This window comes from Penaeus japonicus, unplaced genomic scaffold (assembly GCF_977035675.1).
Source record: "Penaeus japonicus unplaced genomic scaffold, GWHDUDI00000001_assembly GWHDUDI00000016, whole genome shotgun sequence".
In the NCBI taxonomy this organism is placed as follows: Eukaryota; Metazoa; Arthropoda; class Malacostraca; order Decapoda; family Penaeidae; genus Penaeus; species Penaeus japonicus.
Window position 1 is genome coordinate 13,309,249 of NW_028234418.1, and position 12,046 is coordinate 13,321,294.

General features: G+C 32.7%; 3 non-coding genes across 3 annotated transcripts; all 3 read left to right on the plus strand.

Moving 5' to 3' along the window:
• Positions 1 to 5,441: 5,441 nt before the first annotated feature.
• On the plus strand, positions 5,442 to 5,515 carry TRNAI-AAU (transfer RNA isoleucine (anticodon AAU)). The gene has a single exon. It is a non-coding gene; the product is annotated as a tRNA-Ile (tRNA).
• Positions 5,516 to 6,850: 1,335 nt separating this feature from the next.
• On the plus strand, positions 6,851 to 6,924 carry TRNAI-AAU (transfer RNA isoleucine (anticodon AAU)). Its single transcript has one exon. It is a non-coding gene; the product is annotated as a tRNA-Ile (tRNA).
• A 1,402-nt stretch (positions 6,925 to 8,326) lies between these two features.
• On the plus strand, positions 8,327 to 8,400 carry TRNAI-AAU (transfer RNA isoleucine (anticodon AAU)). The gene has a single exon. It is a non-coding gene; the product is annotated as a tRNA-Ile (tRNA).
• The last annotated feature ends 3,646 nt before the right edge of the window (positions 8,401 to 12,046 follow it).

The window sequence follows — 12,046 nt, forward strand, 5'->3', positions numbered from 1 at the left end:
GCATGCAATATTCGGAAATACTCATGAGACTGAACTGAAAATACAAGGAATCCAACCAATGATTCCATGATATGAACAGATTCATAAACTTGTATGTGAGGCCAGATACTTATTCTTGGAATGATTTCATTATTCTTATTAAACAATGATTATTGAACAGACGACTTCACTCCTCTTTTGTATCCTCCTCACGACCCCGGGGAGAGGGAGGGGGAGTAGGGGCTAGTCTGGGAACCAATAATCTAAATAATTAATTTGGATATTTGAAAATAATTACAGGTGTGGCCGGTAATTGGATCAAACCCTCGACGGCGTTCTAACCAACTGAGCTAACAGGCGCTTCTATTAACGATGATGAATTGTCAATCATAACCTCGGAGACAGAGAAATTGTCGCAGCCAGCCATACCCATTCCTATTACAACTCCACTGCAGTCAGTATGCCCATTTCATTGCATCTCTGAACGCCTCGTTAATCTGTGCTCTCAGTCCAGTCTGCGATCTCGACTGAAGGGCACTAATTAACTGACGCAATCCACATGTGATGTTGCAGTCTTAATTAACAGAATACAGCATTATGACCGACACTACTAATGTGATAACACATTATTAACTCCCCCCCCCCTAATGCTCAGCAATCATTTCTGTATGACTTATCGATGAATGTGGAATCATCTTAAATTTTTCTGAAAGATGCTTTCACATTATTTGTTGATTCGTAAACAAAGTTTCTATGATAATCGCGAATTCTAATGAAAAATCATTGATGATAAACAACAACCTTCAAAACGCGATCCTGTAATGGGGTTTTAAGGGATTCGTATAATGCGTATTAATAATCCCCACCAGACTATCATGAATTATTTGACTTGAATGTAATGAGAGTTCTATTTTTTTCTTTAATATGAAGAGATCTGGCAAATCAGATATAGGCGTTTTAAGGATTATTATGAAAAAATATCCAGTCTTTGTCAGAGTATGATTTATTTATTCATAACAAAAATAGCAAATACAGACACTTAAAAAATATCGCAGAAATAAGCAAACATTTAAACAATACAGATTTTAGCCATGTTATGAATGGGTACTAAGCCAAAAGACGTACAGTCTGCATCTAAGTTTAAAAGTGAAGAAGTAAAAACCGTAGTTGATGAGTTTTTTTTTTAAGTTCCACTGAAAATAATTTTGGAAAAAAAGTAATAAATAAGAGAATTGACAGTCGCTTTATCGATCCAGATATACTGCCTTACCCTGAGCTACCCAAAGTTCTCAGAAGGCATCTCCTTGCATCACTCTTACCTATACCTGCATAAGCAAGTAAACTTCAGGTCATCCAAAATAAAACCCTGGGTCTACAGTGAAAAGCGGGACGGATTTATGTCATCATTGGGGTTACACGAGCGAGCCTCTCTTGAACTGTGATTGGCGCGGGTTAATTTATAAATAACCCCGACAAACACTTTTAGTCAAAGGAAATGGATCCAGATTCATGAGCTTGGCAACACGATTTCACAGCTCTCCCAGTTCTCTCTTTCTTGCCTCCACCCCATTATCTCTTTCGTTTGTAATTAATGTTTATTGATAAAGTTCATAATTTACGCATAGTACATAACTGGTTAACTCTGAAATTGTATTAATAGAAGATGATACATAATTTTGTTCTCTCATTCTATGCTTCACCACAGTTCTTACATGTTATCTTTCTAGGCAACTTGTTACTTGCATGATGCACGCTTCATTTTCAGAATTTCATCCTCATAACCCGAGGACATCCCGTAGAACACCTACTTCCAAGCTGTCAGGATAGAGAGCCAGAACCCAGGTCCAGTGCCTGTAAGCTGGTACTGTCTGTATTGCTATTGTGAGAGCACGTGACTCTCGCTTTCTGTTTTCTTATTAGGTTCATACCTCATACTTTTTATTGCTGTCAGTCACTGCTTCAGTGTTTGTTGTTCGTACTCCTTTAGCTGAAAGGGTTCTGAAGTGGAGGGTTAATGTTGTCTATACACTGATCACATATTAACAGCCCTGAGATTAATTCCTAGTGGATAAAAAGTTCTGAGTCATAGAAAAGCAGCGAAAAAGAGTCAGACCATCTCAAGACCTTGACCTTAAAGGACCTCTCCTCCTGCCTCGCCGACAGGAGGCGAATGTATCTTCAGGCTGTCTTCTCCACACCAAATTCAAGTTGCGAACAAATAGCATGCTTCCACTCTGCTAAAGTTCACACTTTGAGTCAAACTGGGGGAACAAACTTCTAAGTTCACATCTGACATAGCGTGTAATTGGTGCAAACTCACAAGCCTTCTCGCTCCTCATTCTCTCTCGCTCTCTCTGTCTCTCTATCTATCTATGTACCTATCTATCTATATATCTCACTCCGCGCTGTTAAGAGATAGAAACGTGGAACGAGACTACATATATCTCTGTAGCAGCCCATTCACTTAGCTAGAGTACCGGCGATGTATAATGTGTTTGCAGAATGAGAAGAGGAAGATGTACAGCATCTGCAATGTGCCCCTGTGCCAGGATGGCTGCTGTGTGCGATGGCACTCGCAGTCGTAAGCGAATGACTCCTTCTTGTACCTGATCTCTTCATTTATTTTCATTATGGATGATTATTTCTTTCGCATTTGGTTACGAACGTGTACGCGGACGAAAAAATAGTTTGTAAAGTGTAAAGTACATAATGAGTGATATGGACCAACTATTATAATTTCAGTTTACTACAACAATGATAAACATTGTCAGATGCAACATAAGTCTCACAAGATAGTAAAACACAAAAATGACGAACGCAAATATGACCCTAATAATATAACGAGTGAACGAAAGAGAGCGCGAAAAGTCACGACATGTCTGGTGAAGCTCCCTCACTCTGAAATAAAAACTATCTCGGGTACCTCGCAGGTGCCATTATTGTCCGTCCTGGGGACTAGCGAAGCATATCTATCCCCGTCTGCAACGGATTAAGCAACAGAGACTTGAATTCTGAAAGGAAACACGTTTATTGTAATAACAGAACGAACTTGACGAAATATGCTGAGACTAAGGATGGCTACGGTCGCAAAAGCCCGACTGAAAATTGTGCCGAGTATGAGATGTCCACACAGGCTATTGAATCCTTTTGTAATAAACACAAATCAAGATGATGCGAGGCTGAAGGCAAGACTTCCTTCATGGGTATCAGCAATTCTTTCGAATACGAACGCATCCCAAGTAAACAAGCCTGTGGGCACTCCTGGGAAACCGGGATTTTATAGTCCTTAAACTGGACTTATTTTCGCCGATTAGCGTGAGGAATTCTCGGAACCTAGCAGAGTTATATTATTTTAGCGGTACACCAAGGAGACAATGGCGGCACACAATTTGGGAATCACTGGGTAGATAGAAAAAAAAACGCTTTCGAAGCAATAAATTCTATATGGGTAATTTACATAAGTTATACATTTAAATTGTACATTTTCTTTGGTATTCCATGTTAATTTAGGGGAGTCTAAAGGAAGTGTTTTAAAGATAATGTGACTTTATGTCTCTCTTTTTTCTCCAATCTTCTCTTTATCCTTCCTCTTCCTTCTCCCTTTCTTTCTTTAATTTTCCTTCTCTATTCTTCTTATCTTCCTATTTTCTTTCTCTTTTCTCTAAACATCTCATTTCCTCCTCTTGCCACCTTCACCACATAGACATTCCTTCTATCTCTCTCTGAAAATCATTAATATCCATTTAATTTTACTTTTCGATTATAAATCCAAAAGATTATACACGAATCTCCCCTGAAAAGAAGGGAAAAATAAAAACTCTTACAATTTCCAACTTTATATCTGTGACCAAAGCCAATAACAGTATATATCGAGTATGTAGCACTATCTACCATTTAATTCCATTTATTTGCTTTGTTGTATTAACAGTATTACAAAGATAATTGCCTATGATTTTGAATTATCTTTTGTTGAAAACTTCTATAAAGCTAAATGTTTTTACTGAAGAAAGAATGATAATTGTTACAGATGGAAAGGTATAGTAAAAGATAAACATTAAGTAAAGAATGATATGAACACGACACTATTATTATGAACATTAAACAACATCCTTTTATTCATCTATCTTTTTATTGAATATAAATTTGAAATCTATTTTTTGGTGTTATCATTACTGAAGAAGCCTTTTCTTTTATCGAGAAAGTGTTAAGAAATGATATGGGGTCTCTTCTTTTCATGCATATAATATATATATATATATATATATATATATATATATATATATATATATATATATATACATATATATATACACAAAAAACATATATATATATATATATATATACATACATATATATATACACAAAAAACATATATATAATTAAATATATATATATACATATATATAAATATATATATATAATGCACATATGCACACGAACACACATGCACACACACACACACACACACACACACACACACACACACACACACACACACACACATATATATATATATATACATATATATATATATATATATATATATATATATGTGTGTATGTATGTATGTATGCATACACCCAACGTACCCATCTCCTCATGACTCTACATTGTGCCCCTCTGAATGGATAAATGGTTTTTATTTCCAACTACCAATAGGTATATGAATATATATATATATATATATATATATATATATATATATATATATGTATATATATACATATATATATATAAATGTGTGTATATATATGTATATATATACATATATATATACATACATACATACATATATATATATGCGTGTATATATATATATATATATATGTATATATATATATATATATATATATATATATATATATATATATATATATATATATACGCATAGATAAATAAATATATATACAGTACATACATACACACACACACACACACACACACACACATACACACACACACACACACACACACACACACACATAATATATATATATATATATATATATATATATATATATATATATATATTTATTATATATTTATATATATATATATATATATATATATATATATATATATTTATATATTTATATGAATATGTATATGCATATGGATAAACATATATATATATATAGATAGATAGATAGATAGATAGATAGATAGATAGAAGGATATATATATAAATATATAAGTATATGTGTGTATGTATGTATATGAATGTGCATGTGTGTGTGTGGGTGCGTGACATGTATGTGTTTGTATGTCTGTATGTATATACACTCATGTGTGTGTGTGTGCGCTCATGTTTATGTGCATATGTAAGTGTGTGTGTGTGCGTGAGTGCGTGACATGTGTGTGTGTGTGTGTGTGTGTGTGACATGTATGTGTGTGTGCCCGCGCGCGAGACCATGTGAAATTATTGAAAATCAAGATTCAAGACGTTTCCATAGGTGTACAAGGGCCTGTTAGCTCAGTTGGTTAGAGCGCCGTGCTAATAACGCGGATGTCGAGGGTTCGATCCCCTTACGGGCCACGATGGAACTAATTTTCAAACATCTAAGTCAGATAAAGAACAGGTGAGAAGAGAAAGCAAATTCAGTTGATAATACTTCAGAGATGCAAACAGCACATTATCTATAGAAATCTGGAGAGAGATTCTAAGTATTCATCACAAGTGGAAACTATAGTATGATTTGATTTACACTGAAGGTGTTTTACATCGTTTAAGAAGAAAAAGAGGTGTGAAAGTGCAAGCACTTGCAAGCACTCGAAGCAGAACAACTTTAAGGAGTGTTGCAAAGTGTGTTTTTCTTTATCAGAAGAACCCATCACCTTTTTGACTTTGTTGTACTGTTTTACAGTTATTGAATTTCAACTCGGAATCAGATTGTTTCATTTTTCCTTAATGTAGTTTAGTTTTGATTTCTTATTTCAAAATGTTTCTATAGTCTATATTCTCTAATCATGTAAAATCCTTTGCTAATTAAATCGAAATGAATTAACTGTATAATGATTCATGTTTTATTTTTTACAATACATCTGTGTTAGAATGATTAGATACACATGAAGGACTCGGACCCTAGACATAGCCAGATTTGTCATAATGCATGTATATATTAAAGAAAGGTATAAATGACACTGAATATCTAAACAAACGTAAGAGATGTATTGAGATATATCTTGTGTTCATATATATAAATATATATATATGTATAAATGTAAACATACATATATATACATATATATTGTGACGGGTTTATTTTTCTATAATTACCACACATAAGAAATAAAAGGATGGTGTCAAACACAGCAGCTAAAACAATAACAATGTATTATACTTCAAAGAATATATATGACATTATTCACAACAATAAGGTCCACAATATATACGTAAGGGCGGAGCTAAACCTGAATTGTAGTTACATCTAAAACAACAAGGAAACACGGACAAAGATATATATATATATATATATATATATATATATATATATATATATAAGTATGTGTGTATGTATGTGGTGTGTATGTATGAGAATGTGTATGTGCATGCATGTGTACGCTCGTGTGTGTGCGTGGGTGCGTGACATGTATGTATGTGTATATATCTGTAGGTATATACACATGCGCGAGTTTGTGTGTGTGTGTATGTATATATGTACGTGTGTGTGCGTGAGTGCATGACAAGTATATGTGTGTGTGCATGTGCACGTGTATGTGTACGTGTGTGAGTGCATAACATATATGTGTGTGTGTGTTCGTGTACGACTGTATGTGTGTGTGTGTGATATGTATGTGTGTGAGCCCGCGCGCGAGACCATGTGAAATTATTGAAAAATCAAGATTCAAGACGTTTCCATTCATGTGTAAGGGCCTGTTAGCTCAGTTGGTTAGAGCGCCGTGCTAATAACGCGGATGTCGAGGGTTCGATCCCCTTACGGGCCACGATGCAACTAATTTTCAAACATCTAAGTCAGATAAAGAACAGGTGAGAAGAGAAAGCAAATTCAGTTGATAATACTTCAGAGATGCAAATAGCACATTGCTTATAGAAATCTGGAGAGAGATTCTAAGTATTCATCACAAGTGGAAACTATAGTATGATTTGATTTACACTGAAGGTGTTTTACATCGTTTAAGAAGAAAAAGAGGTGTGAAAGTGCAAGCACTTGCAAGCACTCGAAGCAGAACAACTTTAAGGAGTGTTGCAAAGTGTGTTTTTCTTTATCAGAAGAACCCATCACCTTTTTGACTTTGTTGTACTGTTTTACAGTTATTGAATTTCAACTCGGAATCAGATTGTTTCATTTTTCCTTAATGTTGTTTAGTTTTGATTTCTTATTTCAAAATGTTTCTATAGTCTATATTCTCTAATCATGTAAAATCCTTTGCTAATTAAATCGAAATGAATTAACTGTATAATGATTCATGTTTTATTTTTTACAATACATCTGTGTTAGAATTATTAGATACACATGAAGGACTCGGACCCTAGACAAAGCCAGATTTGTCATAATGCATGTATATATATATATATATATATATATATATATATATATATATATATATATTAAAGAAAGGTATAAATGACACTGAATATCTTAACAAACGTAAGAGATGTATTGAGATTTATCTTGTGTTCATATATATACATATATATATGTATAAATGTAAACATATACATATATATACATATATATTGTGACGGGTTTATTTTTCTATAATTACCACACATAAGAAATAAAAGGATGGTGTCAAACACACCAGCTAAAACAATAACAATGTATTATACTTCAAAGAATATATATGACATTATTCACAACAATAAGGTCCACAATATATACGTAAGGGCGGAGCTAAACCTGAATTGTAGTTATATCTAAAACAATAAGGAAACACGGACAAAGATATATATATATATATATATATATATATATATATATATATATATATAAGCATATGTGTGTATGTATGTATGTGGTGTGTATGTATGAGAATGTGTATGTGCATGCATGTGTACGTTCGTGTGTGTGCGTGGGTGCGTGACATGTATGTATGTGTATATATCTGTATGTATATACACACGCGCGAGTTTGTGTGTGTGTATGTATATATGTACGTGTGTGTGCGTGAGTGCATGACAAGTATATGTGTGTGTGCATGTGCACGTGTATGTGTACGTGTGTGAGTGCATGCCATATATGTGTGTGTGTGTTCGTGTACGACTGTACGTGTGCATGTGTATGTGTACATGTGTGTGTGTGATATGTATGTGTGTGAGCCCGCGCGCGAGACCATGTGAAATTATTGAAAATCAAGATTCAAGACGTTTCTATGGGTGTACAAGGGCCTGTTAGCTCAGTTGGTTAGAGCGCCGTGCTAATAACGCGGATGTCGAGGGTTCGATCCCCTTACGGGCCACGATGCAACTAATTTTCAAACATCTAAGTCAGATAAAGAACAGGTGAGAAGAGAAAGCAAATTCAGTTGATAATACTTCAGAGATGCAAACAGCACATTATCTATAGAAATCTGGAGAGAGATTCTAAGTATTCATCACAAGCGGAAACTATAGTATGATTTGATTTACACTGAAGGTGTTTTACATCGTTTAAGAAGAAAAAGAGGTGTGAAAGTGCAAGAACTTGCAAGCACTCGAAGCAGAACAATTTTAAGGAGTGTTGCAAAGTGTGTTTTTCTTTATCAGAAGAACCCAGCACCCTTTTGACTAAGTTACAGTAATTGAATTTCAACTCGGAATCAGATCGTTTCATTTTTCCTAAATGTTTATTTATTCTGTATTCTCTTATCATGTAAAATTATTTGCTAATCAAATCTAAATGAGTTAACTGATTAAGGATTAATGTTTTTATCGTTTTAAATATATCTGTGTTAGAATTATTAGATACACATGAAGGACTCGGACCCTAGACATAGCCAGATTTGTCATAATACATGTATATATATATATATATATATATATATATATATATATATGTATGTATGTATATATGTATATATATATATATATATATATATATATATGAATGTATGTATATATATATATATATATATATATATATACATGCATATATATCTACTTATATATATATATGTATGTACATATGTATGTATATATATATATAAATATATATATATATATATATATATATATTGAAAGGTATGAATGACACTTAATATCTAAAGAAACGCAAAAGATGTATTTAGATATATCTTTTGTTCATATATATACATATATGTATATATGTATATATATATACATATATGTATATATGTATATATATATACATATATGTATATATATATATACATATATGTATATATATATGTGTAAATGTATACATATATACATATAAGTATACATATATACATATAAGTATACATATATACATATATATATATATATATATATATATATATAAGTGCGTATATACAAACATATATGTATTGTGATGAGTTTATTTTTCTCTAATTACCACACATAAGAAACAATAACAATATATTATAATTTAAAGAATATAAATAACATTAATCACAACAATAAGGGCCACAGTATATACGCAAGGGCGATGCTAAACCTATCGCAAAAGCTAATGAGATATGAATTGTAGTTATATCTAGAACACTAAGGAAACACAGTATATGAAATGAGTCACTAAGGCACTAGACGCAATATGGAGGAGTCGAAGGCTGAGGATGACCTCTCAATACGAAGTCTGAATAAAATCTGCCTAAATCTAAAAAGATCCTATTCTGAGGCGAGATACGAGGTCATTCCGAGAGCACGGATGACCTTGCTCATTGGACGAATTACGGTTCGACTCGACTCTGATTGGCCGACGGGAGTGATGGCAAGATCCGGGTCTGAGGTTAGCTCGTCGAAGTGTCCTTAGGTCGAAGCCGATCGCGAAGGAATAGGGATTATTAAGAGACAGTCACTAAGTCATCTAAGTGCTTATAATCATGTTATAAGTTTTATAATTTAATGGTTCCTTTCATTTCTATACACATTGTTTATATATATAGATATATATATAGATATATATATATAAAAAATATATATATATATATATATATATATATATATATATATATATATATATGCACACACACACACACACACACACACACACACACACATATATATATATATATATATATATATATATATATATATATATATATATACATATATATGAGTATATATGGATATGTATATATATATATATATATATATATATATATATATATATATATATATATATATATATACACACATGAATAAATTTGTATATATATGCATATATATATATATATATATATATATATATATATATATATATATATATATATACATACATACATATGGATATACATATAGATATACATATAGATATACATATATATGTATATATGGAGAGATAGATACAGATATATGTATATATATAAGTATATATGTGTGTATGTATGTATTTGATGTATAAGTATATGAATGTGCATGCGTGTGTGTGCGTGGGTACGTGACATGTATGCGTGTGTGTATTTCTATATGTATATACACACGCGCGAGTGTGTGTGTGTGTGTGTGTGTGTGTGTGTGTGTGTGTGTGTGTGTGTGTGTGCATTTGCATGTGTATATGTATATGTACTTGTGTGCGTGCATGAGTGATTGACACGTAGTAGTGTGAGTGTGTGCATCTGTATGTGTACGTGTGTGAGTGCGTGACATGTATGTGTGTGTGCATGTGCATGCGTATGTGTATGTGTACGTGTGTGTATGCGTGAGTGCGTGACATGTATGTGTGTGTGCGCACGCGAGACCATGTGAAATCATTGAAAATAAAGTATTCATCACAAGTGGAAACTACAGTGTGATTTGATTTACACTGAAGGTGTTTTACAGCGTTTAAGAAGAAAAAGAGGTGTGAAAGTGCAAGAACTTGCAAGCACTCGAAGCAGAACAATTTTAAGGAGTGTTGCAAAGTGTGTTTTTCTTTATCAGAAGAACCCAGCACCCTTTTGACTATATTGTACTGTTTTACAGTTATTGAATTTCAACTCGGAATCAGATTGTTTCATTTTTCCTTAATGTTGTTTAGTTTTGATTTCTTATTTCAAAATGTTTCTACAATACATCTGTGTTAGAATTATTAGATACACATGAAGGACTCGGACCCTAGACAAAGCCAGATTTGTCATAATGCATGTATGTATATATATATATATATATATATATATATATATATATATTAAAGAAAGGTATAAATGACACTGAATATCTTAACAAACGTAAGAGATGTATTGAGATATATCTTTTGTTCATGTATATACATATATATATATATATATATGTATAAATGTAAACATATACATATATATACATATATATTGTGACGGGTTTATTTTTCTATAATTACCACACATAAGAAATAAAAGGATGGTGTCAAACACACCAGCTAAAACAATAACAATGTATTATACTTCAAAGAATATATATGACATTATTCACAACAATAAGATCCACAATATATACTTAAGGGCGGAGCTAAACCTGAATTGTAGTTACATCTAAAACAACAAGGAAACACGGACAAAGATATATATATATATATATATATATATATATATATATATATATATATATATATAAGCATATGTGTGTATGTATGTATGTGGTGTGTATGTATGAGAATGTGTATGTGCATGCATGTGTACCTTCGTGTGTGTGCGTGGGTGCGTGACATGTATGTATGTGTATATATCTGTATGTATATACACACGCGCGAGTTTGTGTGTGTGTGTATGTATATATGTACGTGTGTGTGCGTGAGTGCATGACAAGTATATGTGTGTGTGTGCATGTGCACGTGTATGTGTACGTGTGTGAGTGCATGACATATATGTGTGTGTGTGTTCGTGTACGACTGTACATGTGCATGTGTATGTGTACATGTGTGTGTGTGACATGTATGTGTGTGTGCCCGCGCGCGAGACCATGTGAAATTATTGAAAATGAAGATTCAAGACGTTTCTCTAGGTGTACAAG